We start from the raw sequence: 15,722 nt of genomic DNA, 5'->3' as shown, positions 1-15,722 counted from the left end.
GCATCCACCTGGTAGTGTGGCAATCAGACTTGTACAGGGCATAGTCCAGGACTTGATGGGAATGGATTGTGAGAGCTAACCACAGTACAGTTTTGGAGTGAATTAATCCCAGCTGATCACCCTCGCCATCTCGAAAGTTTGCTGAGCGAGCATGGTCTGAGGCAGTCTTGCTGACGCCTGTCTCCCCTGCGTCAGCTGAATGAGTATTGATGAGAGGATTGACTGTGCGTCAATCCATCGACCTGTCCCACTCGATTCCAACCAACAGCCAAGGTGCGAGCCATCGAGACCAAATGCTCCAGAGCCAAGGAGCTTGCAAAGTGACCACAAAGCACGCTTAAACAACTTGGACCCTTCTTGGCTTGAATCATCAGCACCCAATCCTTACGATGCAGGGTTGCCAGAAGGGAGAGAAATGATTAAAAAAAGATAAAATTTAAATGATTTTTTAATGGAAGTAATGGAGCAGTTCAGATCGATTCTATTGATTATAGGACATGGAGTAGGATAGATGGCAGCTTTGTTTGTGTTGTTTTTGAAGTGAGGAGATGGACGAGGAAAGAGTTGAAGTAACACTTGGATCTACACAAATATAATCCCTAACCTTGACATAAACAGCAGCGTTTAACACAAAGCAGGATTTTATAGCCTCTCTCACCCCAAAACTGTAAAACTCCGCTCAAGGTAAACAGACTTTCCCACACTTCACCCCTCACCCACTCCGACTCCCGTAGTGTGTGGGCCAGTAAAATCCCAGCCATTGATTTTTGGACATGTTGTGTAAGTGGGGTCTTCTCTACGTTTAACCCCATCAAACCCTTTCATAAACTCAGAAACCTCGATCAGGTTGCCATTCAGTCTTTTTTCTGAGAGAAATGAGCCCCAATCTGCTCAATCTTTCTTGTTACCTTTCAGTTCAGATCTCATCCTGAGCACCTTCTCTCCTCCCATTGATGGAATACCCATTGTTCCTTATTCCAGTGGTTGAGGGAGGAGTGTTGTTTAAAGTTTTTGGAAGTTTATTCATTAGTGTCACAAGTAGGCTTACGTTAACACTGCAATGAAGTTACTGTGAAACTCCCTGAGTCGCCACACTCTGGCACCTGTTCGGGTACACTGAGGGAGAATTTAGCACAGCCAATGCATCTAACCAGCACATCATTCGGAGGAAATTGGAGCACCCGGAGGAAACCCACACGGACACGGGGGAGACATGCAGACTCCGCACAGAGTGATCCAATCGAACCGGGTCCTCGACGCTGTGAGGCAGCAGTGCTAACCACTGTGCCACCCACAGGCACAGGATATTGGAAGAATGCTCAGCTGAGCTGTGGATCTGTGGGTAAGGCCTGTGTGCCAGCTGGTTGTGAGTTTAGGTCCATCTCCTGAGACTTGAGCACAAAGATGGAGGCTGACACTCAGTTCTGTATTGTAAAGCAATGCGTCTCTGTGTCACATGACACTATGACTTCACCAGGGGCATTCAGGGATTTTTATCTCTCTTCCACAATGGACTTCAATCAGGCAGCATCTTCTAAATGAAGCTGCATTGAATTGTTGAAGTAATCTGCGGTGTGGTACCTCAGAAACCCTTTCACCTTGTTGCCAAATTGATCAGAACCAATTGCACGCATTCCCAGTGCCGTGCTGAGGGAGTGCTGCTCTCTCCGAGTTTCCATCTTTCAGGTGAAAGTTTGAGGCCCTATTTCCCCCAACGGGCAGACAGAAATAATTCCCATTCTCCTAATTTGAAGAAGAGAGTGCAGATTGCTCCCAGTATCCTGGTCAATATGTACCTCCACCCCCACCCCCACCACCAGGGACAGCACGGTGGCACTTCTGCCTCAGAGCACCAGAGACCCCGGTTCGATTCCAGCCTCGGGTGACAGTCTGTGTGGAGCTTGCACGTTCTCCCTGTTGGGTTTCCTCCGGGTGCCCCGGTTTCCACCCTCACTCCAAAGATGTGCAGGTTCGGTGCATTGGCCGTGCTAAATTGCCCGTTGGTGTCTAAAGATGTGCCAGCTAGGGGGATTGGCAGAGTGAATGTGTGGGGCTACAGGGATAGGGCAGAGGGGTGGGCCTGTGTGAGATTCTCTGTTGGAGAGTTGGGGCAGGCTTGATGGACTGATTGGCCTCCTGCACTGCAGGGTTTCCATGATCACATCACTGTTTATGGGATCTTGCAGTGCGCAAACTGGCTGCTGCATTTCTTATTACACTCCTGTATATACTTAATTGCTTTCTAAACTCTTTGGGAGACCTACTCGTTGTGAAAGAAGGCACATAGACGCATCTCTTGTCCTTTGTAAACAGTTCCAAGTTGTCTCTAACATCGACCTGACCAAGTGTCACATGACTAGTCATTCCGTGTCACCTGATCACAAACTCTTGCGTTCAGCCTGCTCGCCCAATGACAGTGCGCCACGCAGTCACTTCATTCACATGGGGCACCCTGTGGGGCGCGATCTTCTCACCCGTTCACCCCACGCTCCCGCTGCCAGCCAAATCCGCATTCACTGCGGGCGGGGCGGGAGAATCCCGCCGGTGTGAACAACCGCAACATTCCAGCCTCAATCTTTCGGAGAGACTTGATCGTCGGAATTCCACCACCTTGCCCACCATGGAACCGGAATGGGTGAGGTGGGCGGGGGGGGGGAGGGCAATGGAAATGTCTGTAGACCTCGGGCAGGAATTTCCAATCTTGCTCAAGCAAGGTCATAAAATCCCGCCTGATAAATCGGCATGAGTGAGAGCCGTTTCCTTAAAATTCAAACATAATAATACACAAAAAAAAAATGGCATTAGCTTGCTGCCAAACCGGTAACCAATAGTAACAGGGATGCTGCAGAACTTTCCAATTGCCGATTTGAAGGGTGATTTAATTTCTCCCAGGGCAGGGAGTCATTTAAAGAAGGAAATTCAGAGCAGTCCCTTGATGAATTACTGAAATCTATAAACTCCTTCCCGCTCTTCCTCAGAATTGAGTACACTGCCCGGGAACGGCCTCGGTCTCAGGACTGGAATAAATTTCCGAAACGCTGGCACTCTGGGTTGGAGGGAAGGAGTTTTCGGAGAACCGGACCACTGCGATCTGCATGTGAATCGAGGCATGACATATGGTAATGATCGCTAGGAGTGTCCTTCCCCAGTGATGAAATCCAGAAGTGAGTTATAGTCACCTCAGGAGTGCAGACATCTATCACATTACACTGGCGCATGAAATATTCCACTCAGAGTGTTTGTAGTATGTTTTCAAATGAGAAAATCAATTTAAATGTAACCCAAAGGGTGTCGATGCTGCCTTGTAAACTGACGCATTCCTTGTGATTTCATTTCTTTGGCACATGACCTGTTTTCTGATATTTCTCTTGTAGAATTGGTACATTTGAATACCATACCGTAAATACTCGCGTAAGGCTCCATCTCCGGTGAATGTCAACTCGCCGACTATCATCCCAAAAATTAACTTCCTCAGCTACCTTCTGCAAACGTTGACCTTCCTTCCTTCGGGGTCAAAGCCCCAAAATTTCAGAACGAAAATGTAACACTTGTTGGCACTGCTGCCTCACAGCGCCAGGGGCCCCGGTTCGACTCCCAGCCTTGGGGGTCACTGTCTGTGTGGAGTCTGCACACTCTCCCCGTGTCTGCGTGGGTTTCTGTCGGGTGCTCCGGTTTCCTCCCATAGTCTGAAAGATGTGCTGGTTAGGTTGATTGGCCGTGCTAAATTCTCCCTCGTGTTAGGGGGATTAGCAGGGTAAATATGTGTGGTGATGAGGATAGGACCTGGGTGGGATTGTGGTCAGTGCAGACTTGATGGGCCGAATGGTCTCTTTCTGTACTGTAGGGATTCTATGTTGATGAGCCCATTTTGTTGTGAATGTATAAACACCCATATGAATGAGAAGCAGGAAGGAAAAGCTTAAAACATTTAAACGTTTAAGTTTTGCTGTTATTGATTCAAATATTTAAAATGATCAAACCTAAATGATCATTTAATGTGAAATCTTCATTATTGTTGGTTTTCACTCCATTGCGCTCGCCTATTTGGATTTCAGTGTACCCGAACAGGCACTGCAGTGTGTCAACTGAGGAATTTTCACAGTAACTTCACTGCCGTGTTAATGTCATCTACTTTGTGACACTAGTAAATAAACTTTAAGTTTTAAACTTGACACACGCACACATAAGGTTAGGTACAGATGAAGGTAAAACAATCTAATCACAATTTATCACAAAGTAGGTGACATTAACACTGCACTGTAGTTACTGTGAAAATCCCCAAGTTGACACACTGCAGCGCCTGCTCGGGTACACTGAGGGAGAATTTAGCATGGCCAATGCACTCCAACCAACATGTCTTTCCAACTGTGGGAGGAAACTGGAGCACCTAGAGGAAACCTACGCAGACACGGGGAGAATGTGCAAACTCCACACAGACAGTGACCCAAGCCAGGAATCAAACCTGGGTCCCTGGCGCTGTGAGGCAGCAGTGCTAACCAACTGTGCCACCATGACAATGAAACTCACAAAGCTTAACCCCCACCATGAGTGAGTGAGACATCACTTTTCAAACCTCTGGGATAAATGTGTGACAATAAAACTCACAAAGCTTACAAAACACACACCCGTTACATACGACGAACACGGATCACGAGCAATAGAAAAGAAACACACACGTGTTTGTCCATTTTACAATGTATATTGGGCAGGACTCTCTGATCTCTTTTGCCCTACCCCCACTGCCAGTGAGAATAGAGAATTTGGTACTCAGCCAAATCTCCATTCGCTGCAGCGGGACTGGAGAATCCCAGCCGTGGGCAAAACCAGCATTTCCTGACGATGGTCTGTCCTGTGGGTAAAATGAGATCAATAGTCACAATCCTCAGATTATCAATTAAAAAAAAAAGCCCTTTGATAACTCAAAAACAGAATATGCTGGAAAATCTCAGCGGGTCTGGCAGCATCTGTGGAGAGAGAATAGAGCCAACTTTGAGTCTGGATGACGAAGCTTTGACGAAGGGTCATCCAGACTCGAAACGTTGGCTCTATTCTCTTTCTACAGGGGCTGCCAGACCCGCTGATATTTTCCAGCATATCCTGTTTTTGTTTCAGATTCCACCATCTGCAGTATTTTACCTTTATCCTTGATAAGTTAGTTTATAGGATGAATTCTGCTTTTTGCTTCTCTTGTGCTATTTTCAGAATTTTCCAAACTACGAGAGAACGGCCTGTGTAACTCCCCTCCGGGTCCAGAGTTATGTGATTTATTCTTTCGCTGAGTTTCTATCACTGTGTTAACCACAGGAAAGGTAAACCACCATTAATTGGTTAAGTGAAATAATTGACAGGCAAATACTTCCCAAAGCCATGCAATTTTTATTCTGCTGATGTGTGAAGTTTAACTCTGACCCTGACCTGCGAGAGATTCGAAGATAACTTTCCACATGGTGGCTTCAATCACTTTGATTGAGATGATTTCCTATTTTGTTTCATTGATGTACGTGTCATATCGCCTCCAAACAACATTAGTTAGCGAGCATCCTCTTCAAAATGATTAACAAGCAAGGGTAAAAATATTCTCTTGAAAGACTTTATTACAAATTTGGAAATGTGCTGAATTAATTTGAGTGGTTTGTGTGATCAGGGTTTGTTTAAGGAGACCTCTCCTGGACTTGGTGCTCTGCGACGTTCCATAGCTGAGAGCATCACAAATGCGAGGACACTCTGTCATTTTAAATATACTTGAAAGTACTGACGGCAAGGGCATTAACTCTTTAAATATTCACACACAAAATTCTGTTTGTGTTAAAATGATTCTTCTGGGCTTAGGGTTAGAAATGGACGATAAATTCTGGCATTGCTCTGCCCAAGACTGCAAGCAACTACAAAAGGTCGTGAATGTAGCCCAATCCATCATGCAAACTAGCCTCTCATTCATTGACTCTGTCTGTCTACACTTCCCGCTGCCTCGGCAAAGCAACCAGCATAATCAAGGACCCCACACACCCCGGACATTCTCTCTTCCACCTTCTTCTGTCGGGAAAAAGATATAAAAGTCTGAGGTCACGTACCAATCGACTCAAGAACAGCTTCTTCCCTGCTGCCATCAGACATTTTGAATGGACTTACCTTGCATGAAGTTGATCTTTCTCTACACCCTAACTATGACGGCAACACTACATTCTGCACTCTCTCATTTCCTTCTCTATGAATGGTATGCTTTGTCTGAATAGCACGCAAGAAACAGTACTGGATGATAGTACATGTGACAATAATAAATCAAAGTGATGTCCACATCCCATAAATGAACAGTAAGAAGTTTCACAGCACCAGGTTAAAGTCCAACAGCTTTATTTAAAATCACAAGCTTTCAGAGCGCTTCTCCTTCCTCAGATGAGCCAGGGTCTGAAAGCTCGTGATTGCAAATAAACCTGTTGGACTTTAACCTGGTGTTGTGAGAATTCTTACTGTGCCCACCCCAGTTCAAAGCCGGCAGCTTCACCTCACCTATAAACAAAGATATTTCTCTGAAGTAGCATGGACACATCTAAAAGGGAAGGCAGATGAAATGTTGGGCCTGACACTCCAGTGGAAGTGAACCCATTTAATAACAGGCCCAAGTTATTTCTGGAAGAATTTATAGAATCCCTACATTGCAAAAGTAGCTGGAACTTAGAATCTACTGATGACCATGAAATCATTGTTAATTTTGGAAAATCCCATCTGGTTCACTCATGCCCTTTAGAGATGGAAATCTGCTGTCCTTACCCAATCTGGCCTTACCCAACTGCCCTCGGGCAACAAGGGATGGGCTATAAATGCTGGCCAGCCAGCATTGCCCATATCCTGTGAACGAATAAATAAATCAGAAGGAAAACATTTGACCCATCAAGTCTGAACCCAGACCCTCTCAGGCTTTCCATCCCCACAACCCCACACATTTACCATCTAATCTAGACACCAAGGGGCAATTTAGCACATCTTTGGACTGTGGGAGGAAACAGGAGCACCCAGAGGAAACCCATGCAGACACAGGGAGAATGTGTAGAAGTGTCCCAATGCCTGAATGGAACCTGGATCTCTGGCATTCTGAAACAGCGGTGCTAACCACTGTGCCATCATGCCCCTTATTTCAGAAGGCGGCTTATTCTTTTATGGGATTGGGCATCGCTGACAAAACCAGCAATTGTTCCTCATCCCTAATTGCCCTCGAACTGAGTGGCTTGCCTCGCCGTTTTAGAGGCAGCTGCATCGCTGCGGATCTGGAGTCACGTGTAGGCCAGAGCAGGTAAGGGCAGCGGATTTCCTTCCTAAAGGATACTTGCCCCCAAGTTGCAAGATCTGTGAGTTCAAAGGTTTTACATCACTTAACTCTGAGGGAAGCTTGGGAAACCATTGTGACAGACAGCATCAGGCTGCCTGAGGTTTAAAATATGGTTTTATTCGGTGAGCATAGAGATGTTTCCACTTGGTAGGTGGGCATGCGGCTGGGTGGGGGCGGGGGCGGGATTGCGGCAGGAGACCAATGCCTGGAGTCATAAGTACAGGATAGTTACTGATAAATCCAGCAAAGAATTCAAGAGAAACTTTACCCAGAGTACCACAGGGTAGTTGAAACAAAGCTACTCCAGATGGACTGCAGCAATTCAAAAAAGTGGTTCACCGCCACCTTCTCGAGAGTAATTTGGAACGGGTGATAAAACCTGGCCTCACATCCTGTGAAGAATAATTTAAAAATAGAATCCTTACATCTAAATGGAGAAACCAGATAAACACGGCAGAAGAGAAAGAAATGGAAGGAATTGGAGGCAGGGCAAACTAAAATAGTTTGGGGAGAACACTCATGTAGACCACAAACTCTGCCATTGACTATCTAATATTGAGCATTTTCGAGTTTGCTGATGACACCAGTGTAATGGGTCATATGATCATAGAATCCCCACACTGCAGAAGGAGGCCATTCGACCCATCAAGTCTGCACCAACCACAATCTCACCCAGGCCCTATTCCCATAACTCCATGCATTTACCCTAGCTACTCCCCCTTACACTAAGGGGCAATTTAGCTTGGCCATTCCACCTAACCTGCACATCTTTGGACTGTCGGAGGAATCCGGAGCGCCCGGAAGAAACCCACACAGACATGGGGAGAATGTGCAAACTCCGCACAGACAGTGACCCAAGCCAGGATTCAAACCCAGATCCCTGGTGCCGTGAGGCAGCAGTGCTAATCACTGTGCCACCGTGCCGCCCCGGATCAGATCTCAAATAATGATGAGACACAGTACAGGAATGAGATAGAGTATCTGGTGAACTGGTGCGACAACAACAAACTCTTCCTCATAAAACGAAGTAGATTGTCATCGACTTCAGGAAGCATAAAGGAGAACGTGCCCCAGCCTACATCAATGGGGACAGAGTAGAAATGGTCAAGAGCTTCAAGTTTTTAGGCATCCAGATCACTAACAATCTGTCCTGGTCCCCCTATGCCAACAGTATAGTAAAGAAAGCCCACCAATGCCTCTACTTTCTCAGAAGAGTAAGGAAATTTGGCGCGTCACCTGCAGCTCTTCAACTTTTACAGATGCACCATAGAAGGTATTCTTTCTGGTTGTATCACAGTTTGGTATGGGCTCCTGCTCTGCCCAAGATTGCAAGAAACTACAAACGTCCATGAATGAAGTCCAGTCTGTCATACAAACCAGCCTGCCATCCATTGGCTCTGTCTACACTTCCCACTGGCTCTGAAAAAAATCAGCCAGCATAATTAAGGATCCCACACAACCCAGACATTCTCTCTTCCATCTTCTTCCATCAGGAAAAAGATACAAAAGTCTGAGGTCACGTACCAACCGACTCAAGAACAGCTTCTTCCCTGCTGCTGTCAGACTTTTGAATGGACCTACCTCGCATTAAGTTGATTTTTCTGTACACCCTAGTTATGACTGTAACACTACATTCTGCACTCTCTCTCCATTCCTTCTCTATGAATGATATGCTTTGTATAATGCACAAGAAACAATACTTTCCACTGTATACTAATACATGTGACAATAATAAATCAAATCAAGTCAAAACCTGATGGACTGAATGGTCTATTTCTGTGCTGTAAATATTGTGGAACTCCATGGAACTTTATTTTCAATTGTAAGACTTCTAGCACAGGTTTCATTTTCTGCATCTTGATGATATATCAAAGTTCCACAATGCTGAAGCATCATGGCCTCTAAAAAATAATGTTATTGACCTTTAAGATCTAAGAGTCCTTATTGCAACAGGAAGGAATATGAAAACAAGCCTGACTGCCTTGGTGTTGAGAGAACTTGCTCCCAGTAAAAGTATATCACTGCTGTATTTCATAGAGATGCCACATAATCACTCAATAGCCACATAACGGCAGACAATAAATACAGGAGGAAGATGCATGGTGGGACAGTTTGAGGAATGGCCCATATAAAATCAGGACATCTAATGTAATGGGCAGGCATTTGGGGAGGACCGGGTCTCAAAGCTTTTGGCAGATTTAGGTGGCGGGTTGTCAGGCAAAAAAAAGTCCCAATATTTCCCCTCCTGCCAATCGCAACCTCTTACAAAACTTAAAATAGCTCCCACCCTCTTCCGCGGTTAAAAACTCAGGGAGATTCACATCCAACCGTTCATCGTAACAGAACCAAACTCATAACTCACAGGGTCGACCCGGCTAACGTTCCACTGCGCAGACTGAGGTGGGGGAGCGGGGGGTGGCATCAAGGTTCAAACTGAATCAATGAGGGTCGCATTGGGAAGAGATTGTTTTATTATTTACTCTTGGCTTTCCTTGGGTCTAACGTCAGTGTAATTTATGATAACAATTCCTCAGTATGCTCCGCTAGGCTGCGCCGAAATCTGATGTTTAGATTGAGGGAGCATCTTGCTGATTTTTCTTGACACCTCTTGCATTTGATATTTTCTTCATTTCCCTTCCACAGCAGGAACAGAAGCGCCCTGTGAAAAGTCAGTCCCAACATTGTCCCGCCAACCACTGTTCCAAAGAGTTTACACATCATTTTGCCATTAACTGCCCTAATTATAATCATTAATTTACATAAATCTGTTAATTACAGTTGAATCAACTTTAATGCCCGCAATTTTAATCCACAATCTGATAATTAAGGGTCAAAACAATAAAACGGGGTAAATTAATGATTTTTTTTGTTTCTTTACTTGATGTGGGATAAGAATGAGTAACAGCAAGGCTGAGGTAAATGAATTCCCATTAATTAAAGAACAGCAGGGGAACGATGTCTTGGTTATATCTGAATAATACAATTAATTCAAAAATCAATTATTCTGCCCAAACCAAGCACTGTGTGCAGTCAATTAATTGAAAATGAAATTAAGTGTCACTTCCTCAATGATGCTTGATGGAGAAGGATATTTTGCTGTATCACTGGGAAAAGGCAGAAGAGGGCAAAGCATTGTAGAGTGATCCAACACAAGGCCTTTCATCCCATCTGTGCCCATACTGGAGCTATCCAATTAATCCCAATCCCAGGCTCCTTGCATGTAGCCAAGTGCTTTTCCCGCTTCAATTCTCTTTCCAAAGTTGCTCTTGAATCTTCTTGCAGGGACTGGAAAATCCTGCCTGAGGTCGATGAACCTTTCCGTGATCGGCCCCTCGCTCGGTCTGCTTGCCATGGCAGGTGGGACAGTAAATTCGCCCCATGGTCCCCCATTGTCCCAATAATTCCTTTGCAAACCAACTTAAAGCTGGATTATCTCGTCATCAGCCTCCCTGCCACCAAAAACAGCTTCTTAATTACTCTTATCAAGATTCTGAACACTAGTGCTGCTAAATCAGGCTGGACTTATTGATCTTTCATGGAACCATAGAATCCCTACGGTGCAGGAGGAGGCCATTCAGTCCATCAAGTCTGTACCGATCACAATTCCACCCAGGCCCTAGTCCTGTGACCCCGACATATTTACCCTGCTAATCCCCCCGACACTACGGGTTAATTTAACATGGCCATTCCACCTAACCAGCACATCTTTGGACTGTGGGGAGGAAACCGGAGCATCTGGAGGAAACCCACACAGACACGGGGAGAATGTGCAAACTTCACACAGACAGTGACCCGAGGCCGGAATCGAACCTGGATCCCTGGTGCTGTGAGGCAGCAGTGGTAATCACTGTGCAGCCCAACTTAGATGGAAAAGTGCCTTTTGTCACGGAGAGTCTCACATCCTGAGTGAACCAGAACACTCTGGTGTTCCCTCCTTTAAGAGCTGCAATTTTATCACCCCACACACCACGGGAATCAGAGTGGAGAGGGGAGGGGTCAGACAATGGACAGGTTTGTCGACCTCGGGCAGGATTTTACTCGGGGCGAGCGAGACAGTAAAATCCTGTCCATTCTTTCAAACCTACTTCCAAGACCAAGCTTTGTGTTTACCCATCCTAACATCACCTGATGTGGCTCGCACCATAAGTTGCTCGGTAACATCCCTGTGAAACATCTTGGGATATTTTGCTGTACTCAAGGCGCTATACAAATGCGGGCTATTGTTGCTGCAGAATCCATCATCAGAATGATGCATCAGTTCAGAATGATGCAGCAAGACTCCGAATTCCTCCTTTAAATTAAAGTCACATCAATACTTCTGCCATAAGAACTCATCTCAATAGATCAAGCTTCAAATGGGTGGATTGATCGCAAGATACTGCACAATTCACAATAAAAATACCATTATCTTTCTGTCCATCTGTTAGATTGTTTTTTTTTGTACTGCTAAGACATAATGTTCTGTCTAAAACAAATGTGAAATCTATTTGAATGCAATGCTTAAAAGATAATAAGATAAATTGGAATGTATTAATTCTTCAGGGACTGCATTCACGATGCTGGTAACTCTCTGGGCTTCCAAACGGCTGCTGGAAGCAGGGATAAAGGCTGCATTTTCCTGGCAGGACGCACTGTGGGGGATGTGGCGGGTCAGTCAAACACCTATTAACTTGCGGCAGGACTGGATAATCCTAGCCATAGTTTTGCCAGTCAGGCCAGTGGAAGATAGCACGGAGGTAAGTGCCAGTCAAAGTGTGTCCGCAGGGGATATAATTCACATGCTTTACAATGCAAGAGAAGTTGAAGGTTTTATTTCCCGAGTACCTGTGCCCTGCCATAAATCAGAAGGATTTATAGAGTGTGGATTGGTTTCAATCGCAGAGTACTGCCCCTGGTCAAACGCGGTTAATAAAGAATTGGGTAGATATTGTGATTTAAGGATCTGCCACTTAAAGATTGTTCTGTTAGGGAAAAGGAATATAAAACAAATTCAGTTGAAGAGTGTTGCTGACGACGAACGGACGGACAGATGGACGGATAGAGGGATGAATGGAGGGAAGGAGGGATGAAGGGATGGATGGACGGATGAATGGAGGGAAGGATGGATGGACAGATGAGCTGACAGACGGACAACTGATGCAATAAGTAATAAAGGATCATTAGGCTTGTTATCAAGTCAATTGACACTGATAATACGCTGCACTCATCATCAACCACTTGAAGTCAGCAGCTGGGCAGGAGTTGGCAGCACGATTTTTTTAAAATAAGTTCTTCCAAAGGTAGAAAGGGTATGGTAGTTTCTTTTTGGGGGCTGCCCTTTGCCGAATCTGGGAAAGCCCCACTCAGCATGAACCGCCCTCCCCCTGCCTTCCAATACACCCTCGACCTATCCACACCCTCCTTGCCCAAGACCCCCCTGGTGTACCTGCTCTGGGGAGTCATGGGCCTCCTTCCTCCTTCTCCTGCGGCCTTGGCAGCTGCCACTGACACACTCCTGGCACTGACGGAGACACCAGTCAATCCAATTGGCCAGTAACTACTGAGGGTGGGTTTTCCTCCCTGACGAGGGGGGGGGGGTGTGGGGGTGTGGTGGAAGTCCCACATGGCCTCATTCAGATATCCCATGGTGCTGTACAGCTGCGGGACATATTGGTGTGGAGCACATCGACTACGGGCTAACTTTGCTATCAGTGTGTTGGTAAGAGCCATTGGCACTGTGACATCCACACCGCCCCCACCCCTCTCTCGCTCATCTTTGAGAGGGTGACGGGTTATTATCAGTTCAGAGGAGGGTTGAAGTTATAGAAATCTGAAGAGAATTGTTTCTCCTTTGCTAAGTGAAGGAGCACAAGGCTCTTGATCTTGCGCCCTTGGTCAAAGGGCTAAATTATTATTTTTGGTTCTGAATTTTCTTCAAGCTTTCATCATTCCCCAGGGTCAATGTCAGTTTCTTCTCTCCCCAGACTCTCCAACCCGTTTATCATCAGAATGATCTTTCAACCTCACACCTCTCTAACATCGTAGACAGACCCTCCACCAACAAGAAAGTCAAAAGCAATTTAGCTCCAACTTGTGTGACCTTTCAAAGAGGGCAAGAACGGGGCAGACCTTGCTCTCTGACGCTTGCTTTGGGCGTGAATAGGATTTCTGACATCTCTGCCCGTTGAAGTGGTGGAGGCTGCCTCGCTAAATATTTTTAAGAAGCGGGTTGATGGGTTCTTGATAAGAGAGGGGATTAAGGGTTATGGGGAGAGGGCAGGAAAGTGGAACTGAGCCACAACAGATCAGCCATGATCTTATTGAATGGCGGGGCAGGCTCGAAGGGCTAGATGGCCTACTCCTGCTCCTATTTCTTATGTTCTTATGTTCTTATATGTATTAACATACAGTGAAAAATATTGTTTCTTGCGCGCTGTACAGACAAAGCATACCATTCGTTGAGAAGGAAAGGAAAGAATGCAGAATATAGTGTCACACTCATAGCTAGGGTGTAGAGAAAGATCAACTTGATGAGAGGTAGGTCCATTCAAAAGTCCGAAGGCAGCAGGGAAGAAGCAGTTCTTGGGTTGATTGGTACGTGACTTCAGACTTTTGTATCTTTTTCCCGAAGGAAGAAGGTGGAAGAGAGAATGTCCGGGGTGCGTGGGGTCCTTGATTAGGCTGGCTGCTTTGCTGAGGCAGCGGGAAATGCAAACAGTGTCAATAGATGGGAGGCTGGTTTGCATGATGGATTGGGCTACATTCATGGCCTTTTGTAGTTCTTTTGTGGTCTTGGGCAGAGCAGGAGCCCATACCAAGCTGTGATACAACCAGAAAGAATGCTTTCTATGGTGCATCTGGTGAGAGTTGTAGCTGACATGCCAAATTTCCTTACTTTTCTGAGAAAGTAGAAGCGTTGGTGGGTTTTCCTACTGCTTGTACATTGCACTATCCTGTTTCCTGATCTCGTTTTTTTCAACCTATTTGGCCACACCCTTGCACACACCACTCCAGTGATCTGACTCAGCACGATTTACTCAAGGACCAGCCAGCGATCTCTCCGTGTGGGCAGTGTGGAGCCACGTCTGCATTTAGGGGAAGCCATGGCATGGTGGTATTGTTACTGGACTAGTAATCCAAAGACCCAGACAAGGTTTGAATCCCACCATGGCAGATGGTGAAATTCAAATTCAATAAAAATCTGGAATTAAAATGTCTAGTGATGACCATGGAACCGTGTTGATTTGTCACAAAAACCCATCTGATTCACTCATGTCCTTTAGCTTAAAGTTTATTTATTAGTGTCACAAGTAGTTCACATGAAGTTACTGTGAAAATTCCCTAGTCCCTCCACACTCCGGCACCTGTTCGGGTACGCCGAGGGAGAATTTAGCACAGCAAATGCACCTAACCAGCATGTCTTTCGGACTGTGGGAGGAAACCAGAGCACCCGGAAGAAACCCACCCAGACACGGGGAGAATATGCAGATTCTGCACGGACAGTGACCCAAGCTGGGAATCGGACCTGGATCCCTGGAGCTGTGAGGCAGCAGTGTGAACCACTGTGCTGCCTATAGGGAAGGAAATCTGCTCCCCTTACCTGGTTTGACCTACATGTGACTCCAGACCCACAGCAATGGTTGACTGCCAGCTGCCCTCTGAATTGGAGGGCAGTTAGGGATGGCCGATAAATGCAGGGCCCAGCCAGCGTCGTCCCCCCCCCCATCCCGTGAATGAACAAAAACATCCTGCTGTTGGAAACACGGCCCTGTGATGTGTCATTGAATTTCGGGGCCTGGGTAAATTAGACGGGCGAACGGCCTCGTTTTAGTGAGCTGTCTGTTTGCTTGTTGGATCAGAGGGCCAGTTCATCACAACAGGAACACGCGAGCTCCTTTTTTTTCAGGCATGGCTTGTTTTGCAATAGATAACTGGGTCCCTGGCTGGAGGGGCGACTCAGCACGAGAAAGGATAATGGAATGTCACAAGAGGTGATTTATAATCTAATTAACCGGATTTTTAAAGTAAAATTAACATTGCATTTTTGCTGACTGCTGAAGTAAGCAGGAGCAATTTCTCTAATTGTCCATATGTTTTCATTTTGGTTTTCCATTCAGCATTACAGAAAGTTTTATAATTATTGTCCTAAGTGTAATTCAATTCTAATATCAGGCACACGGTTTAGCAATGTAATTCTCATCAGAGAGAAATCCCTGGTTTGTCCGTATACTCCACGGACAAAATCTGCCGCTCAACAACAGGCAGGCAGTTCAGAACTAAAACACACAATTAAAGTACTAAAGTGCACAGTTTTTAATCCCAGTGCGAGGTCACGAGTCGCACAGGGGGAGCTGGATTCCTGCAGTAGGAAACATCTGCTCTCTGCTTAAGATCTAACAGCCACAGAGGCTGGCTAACA

This window comes from Carcharhinus amblyrhynchos, chromosome 31, assembly GCF_965287045.1.
Source record: "Carcharhinus amblyrhynchos chromosome 31, sCarAmb.v2.hapA, whole genome shotgun sequence".
Taxonomy (NCBI): Eukaryota; Metazoa; Chordata; class Chondrichthyes; order Carcharhiniformes; family Carcharhinidae; genus Carcharhinus; species Carcharhinus amblyrhynchos.
This window is presented reverse-complemented; position numbering follows the sequence as displayed.